This window comes from Girardinichthys multiradiatus, chromosome 4 (genome assembly GCF_021462225.1).
Source record: "Girardinichthys multiradiatus isolate DD_20200921_A chromosome 4, DD_fGirMul_XY1, whole genome shotgun sequence".
NCBI classification, from domain to species: Eukaryota; Metazoa; Chordata; class Actinopteri; order Cyprinodontiformes; family Goodeidae; genus Girardinichthys; species Girardinichthys multiradiatus.
In genome coordinates, this window is record NC_061797.1 from 20,917,817 (window position 1) to 20,940,688 (window position 22,872).

Here is a 22,872-nt window from a genome sequence, read left to right on the forward strand (position 1 = left end):
CTGAACTCAGTCTTGAGAGGATGTGTGTGCAAATGAGAGAGGGACTATAAAAGAGAACAAGCTAGAAATATGTTTTATTAAGAGGAGATTAGAGTGAAAAAATATAGTGCATACTAAAACAGAGCTCCTGCTCAGACTCCATGCTGTGAAAAGACCCCGTGGTGTGATGGCAAGGTAAGAAGGTACTGAAAGGTTGCTGACCCAACTGCCCCCTGCTGGCAGCTTCAGACACATCCTTGTTGTCTAATAAAGCTCAAGGCTTTCGCTTGTCACTGCAGGCATCATACTCACTGCCAGCCTCCCAAAGCAACCACAGCTAATTACTTTTTTCTGCCCAGCCCCAGCCCCAGCACCAGCTCAGCCCTCTCAGTGCCCATTCATCTTAATTTCCCCCTCTCTGCCATCTGCCTTCTAAATAACACTCCTCCTCATTTCCCTACCATCCCATATCCCTGCTGTCTTCTTCTATACTCTCATGGCCTGGCAATGGCCCTACCCATACATAATTGCCTGTTATTGGTATGGAGCTTCTCCGCTGCTGCTTCACCATGGCTCCCCCTCCCTCACCCTGTTACCTTTCTCTCTCCGCTACTCCTACAGAGATTCAGACCTCAGGCCGCACGATCCTCTTTGTTTATTTAGGAGGTGATGAAGTTTAGTCGGCAGCACAGAGTTTTTTTTTTTTCACTTTCATACCATTCAGCCTATATATTTTAAATACCCTTTAATAAAAGAGCTCTGGGATTTTGTTGCAATCCAGAGAAGCAGGAAGTAAAATTCAAAAATAAGCATATGAATCAAAAGATGTTGCCATCAGTGAAGGGATAGAAATGGTTATTGTTAAATAACCCTAGGTTTACAAAATGCCTTTCTGTCACTGTTTGCGACTCGAAAATTTATCCTTTTTTTTTGTACCTTGTTATTTTTTTTCTGGGTTGGCTTTTATTCCTCAGTTTCTTTCTCAGCCTATTTTTTTCTCTTGTCTGTTTTTCTGACTTCCCTTTAAAGCAGCTCAGCACACTTTGAATTGAGCGAGCAGCAAAGGTGTTTTTGGCATGGTTTGCTGTCTCCGTCAGCACACGTATACAAACACATACAGCCATAAGGGCACACAGACACACCTGCTGACTTTAGGGGATGACGGTAAGCAGGCTTTGCGCTGGCTGTTGCCTGGTTTAGGATAAGGCTGTGGGGCTCTGCGGTTCCTGGGCTCTCTAAATTGGATCGGGCTCCACAGAATGATAGATTGTTGGTGGTTGGCCACACAGGTGTAAGATCCTTTATTGAATCTATAAAGAAACCATAGGTTTTTAACTGTCTCCCTTTGAAAACATCTCCTCAGGCTCCCATCTGGAGGGTCTGCCACAACCTTTCTGTTTCCCAAGCTGGTTGAAAGCTTGTACATGTGGGAGGGAATCAAACTACACCTTTCTTCCACCGCTGAGTTTGACAGAGAGGAAGAGCTTCTGCAAGTGTTTAAACAGAGGATTCCAGGGGGCCACTAAGAACATGTGCTGGCTGTAATACTCTTGCCCTAGACTGATCTTTTATGATGAGTGAGGTCAGGTACACTTCTTTGTTTAAGATCAATTACCTCAGATGTTTTTAGTGACACCTGACCTAACAATTATTGTATGTGGTCTAACTCTAACCAGAGCTTGAAATTGATGTAAAGGTCACTTCACAAAGTCGCTGAACCTTGTCGCCAAATAGAGACAAGTGATTTTTCCATAGTTGGAGCTGAAAGCATTAATATCTTTACCTTGAAAGCCAACCCTTAGTTTTTGTCCATCTTTTTTTTGTCCTCTTACAATATATCTGCAGAGTCAGCTTTATGACGGTCTTTACAGAATTTAAATTTCTTTATATAACGTCACCACTTTCTCCCACTCAGGTTAGTATTTGGTGGAGATTTAAATGGCTTTAATGTAGGCGCAAATAGTACCAGAAAATGACTAATAGAAGTAATTTTAGACTCAACCTGCAGTCTCTTTCAAAATATGTGATGCAGAACATTATTAGGATGAAACTGGAAAAGATGTAAAGTGGAAATAAAAGTAAAAAAAAGTACAATAAGGTAAAAAGTTTATTTCTTTGGAACTCTGTGTGTTTTTTTATTTCACATGTGAAACACTAGAAGTGAGATTCAGAGGCTCTAATGGAATACTGTTACTCTCCTGTTTGATTTGGCCTCTTATAGACTGTGATATGTGGGCTAACTGTATCCTGAAGAATGTGGTCGTGCTTTTTCTTTTTTTTTTCACATCCTTGTCTCTCCATATCATTGTCTATTACATAAGATAGCTTCCCTCCAAAGTTCCTCAGTCTCCTCTTTACTTTTTGACTTTGCTTTGTCTTCACTTCATCGGCTCCCTTGCCTTGCCACTTTCCCCAGACATGACATAAGCAGAAAAGGAGCGGGGTTATTAAATCATTTTAGTGAGCTCAAGACAAAAAAAGAGGAGCACAGACTCTCTCTTACATTGATCTATTTCAATTGATGCAAGACATCATGGTTTCAAAAGTGTAACTGGAGAAGCTTCTGATTTATCCGCATTTAGTCACAATATATCATCCACACATCATGTGCTGCATGTGCGCTTTTCATTACAGTGACAGATTATCGCCAGGCGGCTTCTGTTCTCATTGTTCACTTTCACACATATCTGTTCAAACTTTTGCATGTATGCATCGAAAATAGCAGTTTAGGGTGTTTTTAAATAGAGATGCATCAATCAGGCCTTTGTTGGCCAATGTCAATTTCTGGATTTCATTGATATCTGAACTGCCAATTCTAATTTTGACTGATGCGTTTTGTATTTTTCTTAAAGCTGCTGTCATAATGTTTCTTATCTTGTAGTCTATGTGGGTGTTGTGCATAATGCATGTTTGGCAGTTTTAAACATAAGGAGATTAGGTGGATTTTGTGGAACATCAAGTCTTGTGATATCTTGTATGTCGTTGTTGATGCACTCCTAGTTTGAATAGTTTGGGTGTATTGGGATCAGTTGTCTGAAATTAGGTTTTAAATTGTCTCAGGACGAGACACATTACTTTTGCCATTATGTCTTCATCTCATTGTTTTTTGTTTGTATTTTTTTACAATATTGAATGATCAAACCATCTAATTACAATGCTGTAGATAATTTCACCTTAAGTTTCAAGGATAGGGCATCCCATGTTCTAGTGAATCTTTACCAGTTCCCATAGTGTTTAATGAGACTGAGTAATCGTATTATAGGGTCATCGCTGCAAAATATGTATTGCAGTTTTGTAAATGCTGCAGCAGTGACTCACATGTGCGATACACATGGAGCTTGAGAGCTCATGATACATTTTTTTAACATGTTCAAAACTTTTGTGGCAGCCTGACATCCCTGATGACTAAATTGTATATGCTATAGTGTCATTTGCCTATGGCAGCACATCTTCCTACTGCATTTAAACACAACCAAAGATACTGGGGTTGGACAATGAAACTGAAACACCTGGTTTTAGACCACAATAATTTATTAGTATGGTGTAGGGCCTCCTTTTGCGGCCAATACAGCATCAATTCGTCTTAGGAATGACATATACAAGTCTTGCACAGTGGTCAGAGGGATTTTAAGCCATTCTTCTTGCAGGATAGTGGCCAGGTCACTAAGTGATACTGGTGGAGGAAAATGTTTCCTGACTCGCTCCTCCAAAACACCCCAAAATGGCTCAATAATATTTAGATCTGGTGACTGTGCAGGCCATGGGAGATGTTCAACTTCACTTTCATGTTCATCAAACCAATCTTTCACCAGTCTTGCTGTGTGTATTGGTGCATTGTCATCCTGATACATGGCACCGCCTTTAGGATACAATGTTTGAACCATTGGATGCACATGGTCCTCAAGAATGGTTCGGTAGTCCTTGGCAGTGACGCGCCCATCTAGCACAAGTATTGGGCCAAGGGAATGCCATGATATGGCAGCCCAAACCATCACTGATCCACCCCCATGCTTCACTCTGGGCATGCAACAGTCTGCGTGGTATGATTCTTTGGGGCTTCTCCACACCGTAACTCTCCTGGATGTGGGGAAAACAGTAAAGATGGACTCATCAGAGAACAACACCTGTTTCATATTGTCCACAGCCCAAGATTTGCGCTCCTTGCACCATTGAAACCGACGTTTGGCATTGGCATGAGTGACCAAAGGTTTGGCTATAGCAGCCCGGCCGTGTATATTGACCCTGTGGAGCTCCCAACAGACAGTTCTGGTTGAAACAGGAGAGTTGAGGTGCACATTTAATTTTGCCGTGATTTGGGCAGCTGGGGTTTTATGTTTTTTGGATACAATCCGGGTTAGCACCTGAACATCCCTTTCAGACAGCTTCCTCTTGCGTCCACAGTTAATCCTGTTGGATGTGGTTTGTCCTTTTTGGTGGTATGCTGACATTACCCTGGATACCGTGGCTCTTGATACATCACAAAGACTTGCTGTCTTGGTCACAGATGCACCAGCAAGACGTGCACCAACAATTTGTCCTCTTTTGAACTCTGGTATGTCACCCATAATGTTGTGTGCATTTCAATATTTTGAGCAAAACTGTGCTCTTACCCTGCTAATTGAACCTTCACACTCTACTCTTACTGGTGCAATGTGCAATCAATGAAGACTGGCTACCAGGCTGGTCCAATTTAGCCATGAAACCTCCCACACTAAAATGACAGGTGTTTCAGTTTCATTGTCCAACCCCTGTAGTTTTGTGTGCAGAGAATCTGATCTGTAGCTGATTTGTGGGTCAAAGCAAAATCTGCATTTTTGGCCCTGGACATGTGTCTAGCTCTTATGTAAAGTCATCTTGCCTCTTTGAGTCAAAGTATCAGCACTCTTGAATGCTGTTTTAGATGTTTAACTCTTCTTGTACGCAATGTACATGCAGATGGCGGAATGTACTTTGACATGCCTTTGTTTCTGTCTGTCCATTTGAAACGCTTCTGTTGTTGTGTGTGCTAGTTTGAGCCTGTGCACACATACAGTGAACAGATGGAGCAAGAGGGCACCTTAACAAAGTGGCTTATGTTATGAGGTCTAGCCTGTGCTGTGTGACTTATGGAATAATAATTGCGGGCTGTAAAGAGCTAAACGGAAAGAATTGTTTTGGTTTTGATGTGAACTCTTGCTGCATGATGACACAGCTACATTTGGACGCTGCACATTAAACTACAGTGTGATCTGTTGGCCGCTCAGTGATGCTTGTTGCCAGCTAATTGCCTCACATTGATTTTGAGTGATCCAGCACAATCCGTACACGCAAGCCCTTCTCTCTTACCTTTAATGCCATTCACTTATTTTACGACACCTAAAATGGTATATCTAGTGTCTTTGAAAGAACTTTATATGCTGTATGTGTAATAAAGATAGTGATTTAGATCATAGTTTTCTATTTGCCAAATTATTCTTGGTGTGATCACAATGGTGTTTGCCTCTTGTGCTTGCTTTTAAAATCTGTCTCTGACTTTCCAGAAGTGTTTTTTGAGGCATATGTAGAATCTTTATGCCGACATGAAGTGCTGTTAACAATAAAAATGTCATTTGCATGTGTCAATCGGGGTTATTTCTGTACCTTCCAGAATGAAAGAGAATCAGAAGTGAATTAAAGTGCTATATATTGTGTTGACATGTTGAAGAGGTTAGTGTAAAGAAAGAGAGCAGAGTTGACACACATGGGTACAGAAACCACTATACATATACCTCTCTGTGCTGTATGTCCTGCGTTTTTAGCCCAAGTCCTAAGCCGATCAGGCTCCTTAGGTATCCACTTTTAGCTGGATTATGAGGAAGCCTGGCTGTAATAAGGTCTGTGAGTTGTGAAATAGAAAGTGGTGTTCAGCATGTTGAGCCAAGGACCTTAATCAGTCCATTCACACCAGCTCAGGCTCCAAGTCGCAAGAGAAACTGCTAATGTGGGATTTCTATTCAGCATACTTCTGATATCCTCTCACATTCTTTCTTATTCTCTAAATGCCTTGATAAAACCATATACTGCATGTCCACATGCAGAAAAAGAGTTAAAATACATGTCTATTTTTTACACAACTTTTATCACCCATATTTTCTTAGGTTTTTTCATGATTCTGCTTATTATTTTTCCTTTCTCACTCCCTTTCTGTATTCCTTTTTCACAGAAACCTGTTATTTACACTGATTGAGACTAGGCTCTTACTCAGTGCTCTAGTTAATAATGCAGTGAGAAGTGAAGTCATTTTCACCATGGCTTTGTGCTAATTAAATTTTACAGCAGTCTTATCGCTCCAGCCACACACACATTTCTGGTCCTCCTACATTTGCCAGTGAAGCCAGCTATGTCACATAGCCGTCAGGGTGAGAAGTAACGAGGGAGATAATTATGTGAACTTATGTTGTTTTGGGAGGGAAGTGAGCATTATCATACCTTTTATATCTGGGCTCTCTTTGAGGGAGCTGCTCGGGATTGGGCTCCAGTCAGACCTTTAGTAAAATTGTGAAATGCCATGTAAACATTTTTCTTTCAAATCTAACATTATTTTGTATTAGTTTACCTTCTGAGAAAGCTGGTTCTCTGTTATTGTTTTTCAGATTACAGTCTTACATGGTTAAATTGCATACCTTGGCAGAAAGGTACACTTCCATTTTTATGTGATATGATTGTTTCTACTCAATTGTTGTAACTTAAACTGAGTAATAAAAACACACAATTTTATCAAGAGTGATTTAAAAACCAGAAAAGGGCAAAGTATGATTGAAAATTTACCTTAGTTCAATAATTTATTTAGCGAACATTGTCTAGCGCATTTTCACACAGAACTAGAAACGGATATCAAGGCTCCGTCTGCAGTTGATTCCCTGGACCACTTCAGACTGTGCTGATGATCACGTTCTTCCAAACTGCCTCATCTCTCCGTCGCTCTCTCTGGCAGTCATTTCTCCTGCCACTCCAACAGCCGAGAGTCTCTTCACTGAGGCAGAAGCTCTTAGTGCAGCAACGGGAAATTGAACACCGACAGAATGAGAAGGCCAGCCCTTAGGCAGCAAGATCTGTTTGATGCAGGATTCTCTCAGAGAGTGTGGTTTTGGCTTTGCTGATTTGCAACGATGCCACACTTTTATGTCCATGCAATGTCATTCACATAGTTGACTGTGTACAGTTACGTGAACTTACTTGCACTTGTGCATGCATACATACACTGCTCAAACAAATAAAGGGAACACTTAAACAACACAATATAACTCCAAGTAAATCAAACTTCTGTGAAATCAAACTGTCCACTTAGGAAGCAACACTGATTGACAATCAATTTCACATGATGTTGTTTAAATGAAATAGACAACAGGGGGAAATCTTTGGCGATTAGCAAGACACACTCAATAAAGGAGTGGTTCTGCAGGTGGGGACCACAGACCACTTCTCAGTACTTATGCTTTCTGGCTGATGTTTTGGTCACTTTTGAATGTTGGTGGTGCTTTCACACTCGTGGTAGCATGAGACGGACTCTAGAACCCACACAAGTGGCTCAGGTAGTGCAGCTCATCCAGGATGGCACATCAATGCGAGCTGTGGCAAGAAGGTTTGCTGTGTCTGTCAGCGTAGTGTCCAGAGCCTGGAGGCGTTACCAGGAGACAGGCCAGTACACCAAGAGACGTGGAGGAGGCCATAGGAGGGCAACAACCCAGCAGCAGGACCGCTACCTCAGCCTTTGTGCAAGGAGGAACAAGAGGAGCACTGCCAGAGCCCTGCAAAATGACCTCCAGCAGGCCACAAATGTGCCTGTGTCTGCACAAACGGTTAGAAACCGACTCCATGAGGATGGTATGAGGGCCCGACGTCCACAAATGGGGGTTGTGCTCACAGCCCAACACCGTGCAGGACGCTTGGCATTTGCCAGAGAACACCAGGATTGGTAAATTCGCCACTGGCGCCCTGTGCTCTTCACTGATGAAAGCAGGTTCACACTGAGCACATGTGACAGACGTGACAAAGTCTGGAGACACCGTGGAGAGCAATCTGCTGCCTGCAACATCCTTCAGCATGACCGGTTTGGCAGTGGGTCAGTAATGGTGTGGGGTGGCATTTCCACTCCATGTGCTCGCCAGAGGTAGCCTGACTGCCATTAGGTACCGAGATGAGATCCTCAGACCCCTTGTGAGACCATATGCTGGTGCGGTTGGCCCTGGGTTCCTCCTAATGCAGGACAGTGTTAGACCTCATGTGGCTGGAGTGTGTCAGCAGTTCCTGCAAGATGAAGACATTGAAGCTATGGACTGGCCCGCCCGTTCCCCAGACCTAAATCCGATTGAGCACATCTGGGACATCACGTCTCGCTCCATCCACCAACGTCACGTTGCACCACAGACTGTCCAGGAGTTGGCGGATGCTTTAGTCCATGTCTGGGAGAAGATCCCTCAGGAGACCATCCACCGTCTCATCAGGAGCATGCCTAGGCGTGTAGGGAGGTCATACAGGCACGTGGAGGCCACACACAATACTGAGCCTCATTTGAACTTGTTTTAAGGACATTACATCAAAGTTGGATCAGCCTGTAGTGTGTTTTTCCACTTTAATTTTGTGTGTGACTCCAAATCCAGCCCTCCATTGGTTAATAAATTTGATTTTCATTGATTATTTTTGTGTCAGCACATTCAACTTTGTACAGAACAAAGTATTCAGTGAGAATATTTCATTCATTCAGATGTACAGAGCCAAGTATGAGTTTCTGGCCTCTGGGCTAAAGAGCTTCATTAGTCTGGCACTAGCTTTGATTAGATTCCTCAGGGGTGCAAATTAGCAAAACAAGTTGAAGTGATCCTCTGAAGCAATGCTCTCTGAGATTTCTGCTGATATCTGAACACTTTATATAACATTTTCTGCACCATTCAAGTCAGTTTTACTTGTAAATCAAAGTAGTAAAAAAAGAACATGCAGTGGAGAGCACAAGTATTTGATACACTTGCGATTTTGCTGGTTTTCCCACTTGCAAAGCATGTAGAAGTCCTTAGTTTTTATCATAAGTACTCGTCAACTGTGAGTGATGTGTTGTGATATTTATGGACACATTATAAAGGAAATATAAAAATAAAATTTAAGGAAATATTATTTTGAATACTTTGAAAACTGACAACCTTTTTGGGTAAATGACCTTTAGCTGACTCATGTTCTTAGCCGTTAGCAGTTGGGGCTAACAAAATAAACTTGTTGCTTATCATCAGAATCAAAGACATACCTTTAAAATACCACTAATAAAAAGGATAAAAATGCATAAGCGTGGACAGTGTGTCATGGCCGATCTCCTGTGTTTAAAAATCACCCTTTAAAAAAAGTTTGTCTTAACTTTAAAAACACAAAAACAGAACACACACTGAGCACATGTGCTTAACAGCTAATCTGCTAGCACTAAGATAGCTAAATTTTCAATACAAACAAAACCAAATGTCATAAAACAAACTTTGTTTAGATTATTTCATTCTTAACTACTTCTCTCTGCCCAAAACACTACCTCTTACTTTAACGGTGCTGAGGAAAAGTTATCCAGGGTGACGAAATTGAGGAAAGCATCCACAGTGAAAAAAGGGTTAACTTGCAGCTACCCTCCGTAGCTGTGGCAGGGGGGCTCAGTCTGCTGGACCGGCCAAACTGCACGTTACTGCTGTAGCCACCGTGATGTGGTCCCGTTGTCCCGTTCCTGCAGACCAAGAAAAACTGCTCCACTCTGTGCTGTAGAGACAGGGTCTTTGCTGGGAACTCTCTGGAACACAGTTTGCTTCTGTAGACCTCAGAAAGAAAAGTCAAGCTATGCTTGCACCTTAATTACCGTGTTCATGTATGAATACCGGATAAACAAATAGCAATTCTTTCCTACTTAACTTAATGCATATGATCGCATGATCGTATGACACTCTTGGATCCAGTTTGAATCGTTATGTCTGTTTGCCAGCAAAGAGACATTAGGGCACTGTGTCCCACTGTCCTGTTCCGCTGGGGACCTGCGTGGAAGAGGTCAGTTTGTTGGTGCGCAAAGTTTTTATTCAAACAGTGATGTCATGGGAAGTCCGCTGTTACTCCTGTTCCTGGTTGTGCTGGAAGTAGGTTAATGAGATTTATTTTAAAAGTTCCAGAAAAGTTCTTACTGGCCTTTAATGTTGTAACCCATGGCTGGGGTCCCAACAGATGGAATCTAAAACAGAAAATCACATTGTGTGATTCTTAAGTAATTAATTTGCATTTATTGCATGACATAAGTATTTGATCACCTAACAACCAGTAAGAATCCTGGCTCACAAAGGCCTGTTAGTTACACCTGTCCACACACTCACTCAAGCAAACTCCAACCTCTCCACAATGGCCAAGACCAGAGAGTTGTGTAAGGACATCAGGGATAAAATAGTAGAACTGCACAAGGCTGGGATGGGCTACAGGAAAATAGCCAAGCAGCTTGGTGAGAAGGCAATAACTGCTGGTGCAATTATAAGAAAATGGAAGAAATTCAAGATGACGCTCAATCTCCCTCAGTCTGGGGCTCCATGCAAGATCTCACCTCGTGGGGCATCAGTGATCATGAGGAAGGTGAGGGATTAGCCCAGAACTACGGGCAGTACCTAGTCAATGACCTGAAGAGAGCTGGGATCACAGTCTCAAAAAAGACCATTAGCAACACACTACGTCGCCATGGATTACAATCCTGCAGCACACGCAAGGTCCCCCTGCTCAAGCCAGCACATGTCCAGGCCTGTCTGAAGTTTGCCAATGTTCATCTGGATGATCCAGAGGAGGAATGGGGGAAGGTCATGTCGTCTGATGAGTCAAAAATAGAGCTTTTTGTTCTAAACTCCACTCGCCATGTTTGGAGGAAGAAGGATGAATACAACCCCAAGAACGCCATCTCTACTGTGAAGCATGGAGGTGTAAACATCATTCTTTGGGGATGCTTTCTGCAAAGCGGATGGGACGTCTGAACCGTATTGAGGGAAGGATGGATGGGGCCATGTATCAGGAGATCTTAGACAACAACCTCCTTCCCTCAGTAAGGGCATTAAAGATGGGTCGTGGCTGGGTCTTCCAGCATGACAACGAAGAACACAGCTATGTCAACTAAGAAGTGGCTCAGTAGAAAGCATCTCAAGGTCCTGGAGTGGCCTAGCTAGTCTCCAGACCTGAACCCATATCTTTGGAAGGAGCTGAAAGTCCGTATTGCCCAGCTAAAGCCCCTAAACCTGAAGGATCTGAAGAAGATCTGTATGGAGGAGTGGTCCAAAATCCCTGCTGCAGTGTGTGTGCAAACCTGTTCAAGAACTACAGGAAATGTCTGATGCAAAATGAGGCAGATGTTTGCAGTCAGACCTAATTTGAAACTAGGCATTGAGTTGTAATGGCATACACTTGCTCTTTTCTTCCTCATTGCGGTCAGCAAAAACAAACACACACACATACACACACAAATTATTTGGGGGCCGGAAGAGCAAAATCACTTTAGAAGTTATGAAAAAATATAAAACATTAAGAAACAGAGCAATGAATTCAATAAAAGTCTGTAGCAAAAAACGCAAAACAAATTGCTATCTTACAAAGCGACCTCTCTATAGATATTAGGAAACAACTGTTTTGCTGTTGAAATAACAATGGCAATTACATTCTGGGGAATCAAAAAACAAAGAATTTAAAAAAATGAATGTTGGAAAAAAAAAATATTGTGAAAAAGTATTAATTCAGCCACATGGAACGTTTTTCAAGTATGAATGTTCTGTTTTAGGTCAGATCATCTCAATTGGATTTAAACCTAGAGTTTAAAAAAAAACACTTTTTGTGCCATTCAAGGGTGAACTTGCTGTGTGCTTCGGATCATTGTCCTGCTTGCTGGTCCCATAACCTAAGTGTGTTTGATCTTAAGGTCACTGAAAGATTTGAGGGCGTAGCCACAACCTTTTTGATAGCAAATGGACATGGATTCCCCATCCTAAACCACCAGAGAAAGAGAGACATACTTTTTTAGACCACCCAGCCTTCAAAGCATTACAGCCTCCGAATCAAAAGGGATGGAGAAATATTTTCACGCTTTTATAAGCATACATACTCTATTAACTGATTTAAATCTCTAGAAAAACATTATTTACATATTTACATTTAACTTGAACAACTGAAGATCAAAACTAAACAATAAACCCAAACACAGTCCAAGTGAATGTGGTTTTCCCCAGTAAGGCTGATTGAACACACCAGTTCTGCTGATAGGTGCACGCCCAAAGCAACACTTGACCTTGTGACCTTAGAGAGAAAGAGAGATAATCAAAAAAATATCTTAAGTTAAATTGATAAATTGATCACCTACGTTTCAGCCCTTTGCTAAATAGATCAACACAAATAAAATGCAAAATATGTATAAATCAAATTAATTTGGTGAATGGCAAGTAAATAAAGAACAACTCCTTTTAGTGAGGGGATGCATTCCTTACAGTCACAAACCGATAGCCAGACAATGTCATTTAAGTCTTTCTGGTACAAACCAGGCCTTTTATGTAGATTGTGTCCTCCGGCACTGAAAGGATTCGCTTGCTGCAGGAGTTCTGCTGTCTTAGCCCACCATAACGGTGAAATCAGACCAAAAACTATTAATCTTAGATAGTTTCATAGCGCTTATAGTTTAAAAGCCACATACTGCCTCTCTAAACTGATACATTCATATTTTATAAATAAGAATATGCATTCTGATGAGGCTTGTTTGTCAGATTAAATGTACATTTTGAAAATAACAACCTTTAAGCAGGTACTGAACACCCTTTTCATTAAGCCCACATTTCTTTATTAATGTTTTTTATTGGTCTGTTGTAAAACTCTTATTTTAAATGTATTTCTATGAGCATTAGCAGAAAATCATCATAATTCACAGAAACAAAGGCTTTAAAACATCAGTGTGTTTGTAATTAATCTATTTAACATACCATTTGCTGAAAGAATACCCATTCAGAGCAATATTTAAGCCAAAACTGTACAAAGAAATATATACATTTTGCATTTAAGATAAAAAACGTTTCTGTCTGTAAATATGCTCTATCCAGAACTCCTCAAGTCACATAGTTTTAGCTTCACCAGGTTAAAATTCCGGGGGAAAAAATCTCCTATTAAGCACCTTTTGGTATGCGATAGTTAATGAACTAATTGAAAAAATAGTCAACAGATTAATCGATTAGCACAATCGTTAGTTGCAGCCTTATTCTAATTTATTTAATTCGTCTGTATGTTTGGGTAGAATATGTCTTGTACATGTGTCTTGTAGGAGCTATAGCCACGTCCACAGGCTGGAGCAGCTGCTTAAACTTGAAGACAACAATTTTGGGCATTTGTGATCGCTTTAATCTGTGTCTTACTCTGAGAACATATTAAACTTTACTGGTTCAAAATTCGTAAAAAATACTTTAAAGAGATCGTTACTCTCCCTCTGTGTCTGTGGAGACTCTGAAAGTGAAGGTCCACGCTTCCTTTAATTATTTCCACTGAGGTTGGTGGATTTCAGCAATGTATTTGCATGCAAACTATGAAGGTCAGCATGGATAGCTGAGGATATTCATCCATCCATTGTCTACACCCGCTTGTCCATGCAGGGTTGCGGGGGTCAGCACCTTTTTAGAGCGGCCATTGGGCAAGAGGCGGGGTACACCCTGGACCGGTTGCCAGTCAGGATGTTCAGCCAGTGAGAAATGTTTCACATCCTCGCACTACAAAGCTACAACTTTACTTCAAAGTCCATACAAAAAATCTTACCTCCCTGCCTGGACTGTTTTCTTGGTACATTTCTACTCGATTTTGCCTGATTTTATCCTAGTTCCATCAATGGAATCTCTGGGGGGAGAAAAAATACCCCAGACAACTTCGGAAGAAGTTCCTGCAGATGAAACAAACCTTTTTTTTTTTCATCTGTTCTTAAATGTCTTTAGTTGGAGGGATGATGTATTGCTTTTTAGTATGTTTTTGCTAACTTCATGTTGTTAATCTGGTTCTATTCCAGTGAATTATTTGTTATATAGATCAGGCAGTAGTCAGGTCTTGGTGTGGCATGTGAAGTTGAACTCAGCTTTTGAATACATCCATTTAGTCATAGCTAATTAATTGAAGTTGGTTTTTGTCTATTAAAATTTATTGGATGATCTGAAAAGTGTGATTAAAAAATCAAAAACAGATACTATCGATAATTGGACAAATACGTTTTCACAGCACTTTTAGAAATGAAAAATAAAAACCTGCCTCCTTCAGACTACAAATGATTTTTGGAATGTTTTTGATGCTTTTACTTTAAATTTATTTCATCTGTCGGGATTAATAAGTGGAGTTGTAGCTTGTGGATGTGAACAGTCTGAGACTGTTTTTCATGCAGGTGAGCTGCTGCCTGCTCTGTAATAGCCATACTTGACATTTCTCTCTCCTGCAGCCTGTGGAGACTAGCACATGCTTTCCATTCCAGTTGAACCCATTAAGCCTTTCTTTTCTGTATAACATCCACTGGTCTGTCCTTCGGCAGGGCCCTTCTGAATGTCAAAACCCACTGTTTAGCATCACAATAAAGCAGGTACTGGACAGAAAAGTAAAGGAAAAGGAACTGGCTGCTGACTGGTAAAGGGCATGGGTAGAAAGATTACTTGAGAAAGACTGCAGCTACTGCTTCAGTCCATTACAGCCTGTTATTTTCTTCTTTCTCCACATTTCTGTTTTTGAGACATGTGACAGTGCTGTAGAGATTTTCTAGGTGTCTTTACCCAACGATAGAACTTAGTAAAATGGCTTTTATATGTTCTGTGAAGCAATTAAGTGTCATATATTGCTTGGTTTAAAGAAGCCCTCACAACACAGGTTCGAACGTAAAGGGAAGCACATAGACTGACTTTTTTATATTTTGTTAAGTAAGTAAATAACAGTTTGACCCATTTTTACTGTTCAGTTTGAGGATCAGAGAATCTGTATTGGCAGGGATGAGCTGCAACTTTCACCTGAGTAATCTCAGTCATTTCTGGGTTTCTTAATAACTTATTTGGTGGCTTTCTTTCAAAAAATATTTTCTGATCCTTTATTATTAGGTTCCATCTTCAAATAGATAATTTTCATTCATTGTTACCAAACAAATAAAAGCTAATTAATTTAATATGAACCCTATAGGAAGAAAAGTTAACATTTAACAAAAACCATTTCAAAAGTTTGACTTTCATCGTCTGATGAATGCTTCAGAATTTACTCTTTTGAAGAAATGTTTTGAATCTGAGCACATTTTATAATAAAATAGAAAAGGTAATCATGTCCAGTTGTTTTGCTTTTCACTGTTTGGCGTTTGGGGCTAGCCTTGATTTGTGTACAAACTTGATTATTTTTCTAAATGGCGAGTTGGTTAGTGTGGCTAGTTTGAATGGTAATTACAGCGTCAACGAAAAAGGGAAGAGACTTTCTAAATGCACTTCAGTTGGTTTTATATTTACCACAGCACATTGGAACACACACACACATTCACATCCTATTCAGCGTGCAGGACCATCTCCAGCCAGACCAAATTATTTATAACATTTGCTTTGATATAACTTCACAATTGAACACAAAGATAACAGCATATTGCTTGTTTCCCTTAATTTTTAGGTAATGGCAAGAAATGTGGAGCGGGGGTGTTGTGATATATTTGACTGCATTAGCTTTACTCCTTTGTGTGCCTCATTATTCTCACTTTGAGTTTTCTTCCTTTGCTATGTTTAACACTGTTACACACACACACACACATTGGAAGCTTCTAAAAGCTGCCACAGCAAAGTCATTAAGTTTATCTACAATGGCACAAATGAAAACAACATGCACAAGAAACCCACTTACATCTTATTTGGTGGCATTGTTAAATTTTTCAGTGCAGTCCCTTCATGTATAATGTGATACATGGTTACTCTGGTTTTGAATGTACTTCATTCGCTTTTGTAACTATGGTATCATGAACTAACAATTATAGCTCTAAAGTTAAGAGATCCATAGCTGTTTAGATGTGTTAACTTTCCATACAAACAGCTTCAACAACACATTTTATTGTAGATTCAACATGAAACCCACTTGTAGGTCCTATGATTAGTTTGACTACACAGTTGACTCACCTTCAGAGGAAACAGCTGATTGATGAAACCTCCAAACAGCAATGTGGCAGCCTTCTGTTAGATCATTTTATGCCTCAAGGGACCTGATACATTTTAGTAATTTGCTTGTAGTATGAGATTAGGTAAATTATTCATCCATAGACGATTAAGGGTGTTTGGTACCAGTTAGCACCAGTCTTTCTCATTAAAGAAAAAATTAAAAATAGCAATGGAAACCTGACATTAGCTTCTAAATATTAACTGTATTCTCCTGAATTTTCTGGGAGGTTTTTTATTGATTTGTGTCATCGGGAAAATATGAACACAACCAACTATCTACTAACACTACTGCATATTGGTTCTGCCACCTGCCATCCAGCTTGGTGGCAGACATATTAGATCTGACAATGCTGCAGAGTTTCTGTAGGCAAACCAGGTGCTGCAAGCGCAGGTATTTAAACCTGTTTTATAAATTTGCTACAGAATAGATTCAGCCACTAATTATACATAAGGCAAGCCCTTCGTCTGTAATGTGAGGTACAGGAAGAATGTATTTGTAACAATTTACATATCAAGTCCATGTTTGTGTAAAATGTTTGGAGATCTTCCTTTTGCATCACATGTTTTGTACAATACGTGATGCTGCATGACTTAGTACTTGGCAAAAAAGGAGACTTTTGGGTGAGAAGCTAAAATTTCCCCTTCTTTTCCTCATGCCCTTACACTGCTTCCAAGTACAGTTCTATGATCATTGCATTGTCTTACCACTAGGTTAGAAAATATATTTTTGTCTTTATTATGCACATGTTAAAAGTAAAAGCACAAAAAAGCAAACATGCATCAATACTGGACCCTATCCTTGTATGGAGTAGCTACCATCTTTAAAAAAGTGACTCTTGCTGTTCTTCCCTAATAGCACTTAGTTTCCAGGGTTGCTGGCTGGTTGCTGAGCCAGGTTGCTATGAGTGGTTGAGTCACTGCTGTCAGGAATTTCAAGCAGGCTCTTGCCTCCTTACTGTTTGAAGAATGTCTGTGTGTACCCTGTGTAGGATGCATGTTGCAGGAGAAAGAGCAGAGGTCCTCTCTAAAGGCCCAGTTTCAGCCTCTCTTCTTTGATGTCCTGGAGGAAAGAGGGAGCACAGGTCTAGCATGCTTAGTTTTTATTTACCTTGTCATGATTAGGACTCCAGCAATCTGGTGTTATAGCAACAGGCAGTGACAATGGGAAAAAAGTTCCAAGATAGAAAGTTCACTGAAAGTCAAAAAGATCACACTGCAAAGCCACCCACCTACCAAATAAATAATGAATTGACACTTGAAGATATATAATGTTAAGTAGTAATGGTAATGTGACATTGAATGTTTTGCATATGTCCTGGATTTGTATGTTGAAAGCTGGTCCTCTTGCAAACCTCTAAAACGTTTTATGTAATATAGACATTTCCCTTTACTGGAGAAATAGATTGTTATAGTCTTACATTGTATTTTAATGTAAAGACTCCAATGATATTTAGTACACACTATTAACTTTCTCTATTTTAGCACAGCTTCACTAATTATTTGTTCATGCCTCACCACATCACAACTGGGCCCACTTCACACCGCTTAAAAAGTAAACTATTTTAAACAAATTGTGAGGATTGGGTGGAAGCAGCAAAATACATGTACATTTGTGCAGATTTGAACTCTGCTTGATGTACACTTTTCATCCCAAAGGGACTGTCATATTTATCTTGCCACTTGTCTTGGCATAGGTAAAATTTGTTTAAAGTGTTTTCTAACGTAAAAACATGAAGCATATTTGGTGAAACATCACTCCCTTATATATATATATATATATATATATATATATATATATATATATATATATACAGTACAAACAAAAAGTTTGGACACACCTTCTCATTCAAAGAGTTTTCTTTATTTTCATGACTATGAATATTGTAGCTTGACACTGAAGGCATCAAAACTATGAATTAACACATGTGAGAAAGAATTTAAGTACACCCTTTCGTCAAACGTTTTGACAGGCGGGCGGGACTTCCGGTGAGGGCGGGACTTCCGGTTGGCGCCATGTGGGCGCCATGTGGGCAGGAGGTCACGTGGTCAAGCAGGTAGTGTGTCCAAGGGGGTGTAACCGTGGATGCTGATTGGTTGTCGTCATTAGGGGCGATACCTTAAATGAGTCAATTAAAACACAGGGGTGTGTTTGTTATAAATAGAACAAGACAAATATGGTATTATCGGAAACTGTTTGGCATCAGCACCAATTAAAAATAGAGGGGGTGTGTTTGTAAGCATCGTTAAACCTTGAATAACCCAATGAAAACAATAGGGCGTGCTTTAGTGTTTACTTTAAATACAGAGATAAAACTCTGCATTTACATGCAGCATTCGTTGGAAAAAAGAACACCCGTTCAACAATGGCTAGAGTTAAGAGAGTTTATCGTCAAGCGGAGGAGAAACGCAACGCGTGCCAAGATGATGATGATGAACAAGCAACTGCATCATATACTTCCTCAACGAAGATACTTATCGGAATTCCCGTCATGACATACTCTACCGATGATGAGGATCCAACATCAACTTCAACAACCATGGTTGAAAATCAGACCTCGGGTCGGCCAAGAGGTATGTCAGTTCTGTGCGAAACCCCAGTGACCGTCTACCAGTATTCATCCCGTGAATTGAATGCTCCTAAGAAATCAACATACTACACCTGCAGGGTACAAAGACCCCCGTTCGACACACTGCAGGAAGAATGGTCTTTGGAGCCATATGGCCTGGTTGGCAGCTGGGGTTATATTTTCATGTATGAAATAGGAGAGCTTTGCCTGTATCAATTGGATCAAGATGAGGTATTTAATGGATCACTGGCTCTGTGTACACTCACCCACAGCGACTGGGCTGTGTTAAGGCTTGCAATCCCGCACCTTAATGATAGCCCAGAAACAGTCTCAAGGCAGGAGAGGGAGGAAGAAGAAGAAGAAGAAAAGGAACTGTCTCCTCGACCTGTAAAACGGGCGAGAATGTTTCATATACCATCCGATGTTGAAATAGCTGAGAGAGAACCTCTCTTTAGCGCAGTGTGGGGGTCAAAAACCACAGCAAATGGCCGCTGGTCTTTTCGGGCAAGCAGACACAGGAACAACCGGACGAGTCCCTCTGATCTGTTTGTGTTGGAGGCTTTCAATCAGGACTGCGGCGTATTTAAGACAATGCTGGTTCTGCCGTTTGAAGCTTGGGCAGAGAAGATGAGTGAAATTGGACATCGTCTTTCCGACCTTTTCCACAAGTCACGAAGTTGGATCGATGTCATGTTAGTGAAAAAAACGCTGACGTTTCCTGTTTTACGTTTAGAACGAACCCTCTTCTGAGGACACGCCCCTTCCTATGATATATATACGGGGGGATAACTGCAAGCTCACAGACACTGAGAATCGTATCATGAGAATGAGTGGACCGACACCATACAGGGATCTCTACAACCACCGAGCAGAGATCCACTTCTCTCCTGAGTACGATGAAAGCTTCAACATTGGACCATATCATCCGCCTTCCCCTGACCTCTTCTCACCATCCACCTCAACATCCTCATTCTCAGAAAACCACTACAGTCCTGCATCACCTACAGGATACAACATGAAATATCTACCGCTTTCTCCAGACCTCTGCTCACCATCACCGCTATTCATGGCTGAGTCTGTAGACGCGAATGTCCTGCCTGAAGACATGAAGGTGGTCGTGGAGGAGGAGGTAGCCACCGGCTACTCACCCTCTACCGAAGCCCCTACACAAACCCTGGAACCGATGGAGGACCCTCAGCCTTCAGCAGAGGATGAGAGTAACCAGGAGGACGAAATTGACGGTTGGTTCTCAACCACCCTCATCAATACGGTGAAAACAGCGATACTTCATTTATTCAACATAACCTCTTTGAACTATCTCAGAGAAACCTGCTATGGATGTATAACGAACCACCTGAGCCAGCGTCAACACCATTGCCTGGAGGTACTGGGGGAGGATTATTACCAAGTCAACTTTCAACGCATCGTACGACGACTCGTAACCCCCAAACTCGTTCCTGCTATTCAGAATCTTCTGGTACTTCGGATGACTTCAGAGTGAAGACGATTGCCAAGACGGTTTTATATGAACTGAAATCGGTACAAGGCATCCACAGTGCAATAGCGCACGTTTATGATCGCATGGTCGATGAGAAACATCTCAAACAACTTAACTCTGTTTCAGAGTGCTATGGACTGACAAACTGATCTCACATGTTTGATGACTTGTTGTATCATTTTTATTTTTATTTTTTAGTATTCCAGTACTTTAATTAATCTGCATTATATGATTTGTCTTCTTTTTTCTTTTTACTATTAAATACAATTAAAGTAGGAACATAGTAACCTTTCCCAAAAGTGTTGTTTAAAAGCTAGTAGTGTTTGAATTCATCTGCATTAATCTGCATTTTATCTGATTTAGTTTTTTGGTTGTTTTTTTTTTATATTAAATACAAAAATAAAAAAATAAAAAAGGATAAATCTACCCTCCTGTGTGTTTTTTCTCATTATTTAACAAGTAATCGGCAGAATGAGCATAAGGCAGAGATGGCAGGAAGACGGCTGATGAAGAAAGTATATTATAGCCCTTCAAATCCGGGAAGTTTTGGGGGTGTAGATAGGCTGAGGAGGGTTATGCAAGATGAAACGGGAAAGAAGGTTGCGGTTGAAAAAGTTAAAGATTTTTTATCAGGAGAAGATACCTATACTCTACATAAACCTGCAAGAATAAAGTTCCCGAGAAACAGAGTTTTTGTCACCAGACCATTGAGGCAGCTCCAGGCTGATCTCTGTGACATGCAAGCTCTGGCCATGGAAAATGATGGTTATAATTATTTATCAACAGTCATTGACATCTTTTCAAAAAGGGCGTATGTACGAGTTTTGAAGAGGAAAACAGCCGCTGAGGTGGTAAAGGCATTTGAATCAGTTTTTACAGAAAATCAGATCCCCAAAAAACTTCAGACTGATGCCGGTAAATAATTTTTTAACAAGAAATTTAAGGTTTTAATGGAGAAACACGGTATTGAACATTTTGCCACAGCGAGTGAAGCAAAAGCTTCAGTGGTCGGGAGATTTAACCGCACATTAAAAACAAGGATGTGGAGATATTTTACAGCTAACAATACCCGGCGGTACGTCGATGTACTGCAAAACCTAGCTAGAAGCTACAACCATTCCTACCACTCCAGCATTAAAATGAGCCCTATGGAAGTGACCCCAGAAAATGCCTTTCAAGTGTTTCAGAATCTGTATGATGTCAAGTCCAACAGATATTGCAAGGACTCAGTGACAACGTTTAAACAAGGGGATCTTGTCAGAATATCCAAGGTCCGTGGAGTGTTTGACAAAAAATACGAACAGAGTTTTACGGATGAAGGGTTTACAGTGTATGACCGGATACCCCGTTCTCCTCCTGTATACAAACTCAAAGATTTGGATGGAGAACCTATCGAGGGTTCCTTTTACGCTGAGGAACTTCAAAAAGTAAAAATATTTAACGACAAGATGTATCAAGTGGAAAAAATATTAAAACGACGTACGGTCAAGGGAGTCAAACAGGTTTTTGTAAGCTGGAAAAACTGGCCTGAGAAATTCAACAGTTGGATCAAGTTTGAAGAACTTCGAAACGTATAAAAAAGGTTTGCACTAAACCTCACAGTTGACACAGCATCATGAACCGTCAGGTAGAGGATGATGGCTTTTACGTTACTCTTCCATCTAATGCTAGCATGGAAGTGTTTAAAAATAATACCAGTTCAAGTTTCCGTGTAAATGTAGCTCAACATATTGATTTAGAAGGCCAATGGATGGTTGCATTAGCCGAGATTTCATACCCTCATACATGGCATAATTTACCGGATTATGATGCCTACTTTGAATGGAGGAAGGTTGGTGATGTGGAGATCAATACGCAAAGGATCAGAAGTGGCTACTATAACAGCGTTATTCAACTCGAGACAGAGATGGAAATGTTTGTCAAAAAATTTAAATCGGGTTTACGCATTAAATTCAGCAAAGTTCAAAAGAGATTTGCATTTCAAGCAAACAGTCCGTATGAAATACGCTTCTTCAGCACTCTAGCTTATATGATGGGCGTGAAACCAGGGGAATGGATTCATGTTTCTGAATCAAAACTGGCTCCTTTTCCGGCAGATATAAAGGCTGGTTTCTATCACCTATACTGTTACAGCGACGTGGTCAGCCCACAAATAGTAGGCGACACTTTTGCACCTTTACTGTGGACCGTCAAAGTACAAGGCAAATTCAGTGATATGATTACTCAGACGTTTAACCCCGCCCACTACCTTCCAGTCTCCAGAAGACATATTGAAAATATCAAAATAGAAATTAAATCGGACCAAAACGTACCTGTAAATTTCGTCTATGGAAAGACATAAGTCATAAGACTACACTTCAGACCGGTGATATCACAACGTAGCCTGAGATAAATTTTATTTGTATAAACTATTCCAGAGATATGTATATAACCTCTAAGATTGATTGGTTATCATTCATATTACGCTGGTCATTCAACACTGCATCAAGCAGGCAAGAGAGAACATGGCACAGCTAAGTCTGTGACGTGATCCAAATCGCTTTGTAAATTACTATGTAAGTCAATCAGGCGGTAATCTGCCAGGGTTTTATGGGGCCCCGGTCATGTACGGACGCGGAATTGGATCATTATTTTCAAAATTATTCCGCTTCGTATC

General features: G+C 40.6%; 1 protein-coding gene across 2 annotated transcripts in view; it reads left to right on the top strand.

Annotated features, from left to right (window-relative positions):
• The window catches only part of LOC124867622 (protein diaphanous homolog 3-like), a 206,040-nt gene that overhangs the window by 129,561 nt on the left and 53,607 nt on the right, over positions 1–22,872 (top strand). The gene's annotated exons all lie outside the window — the stretch shown is intronic.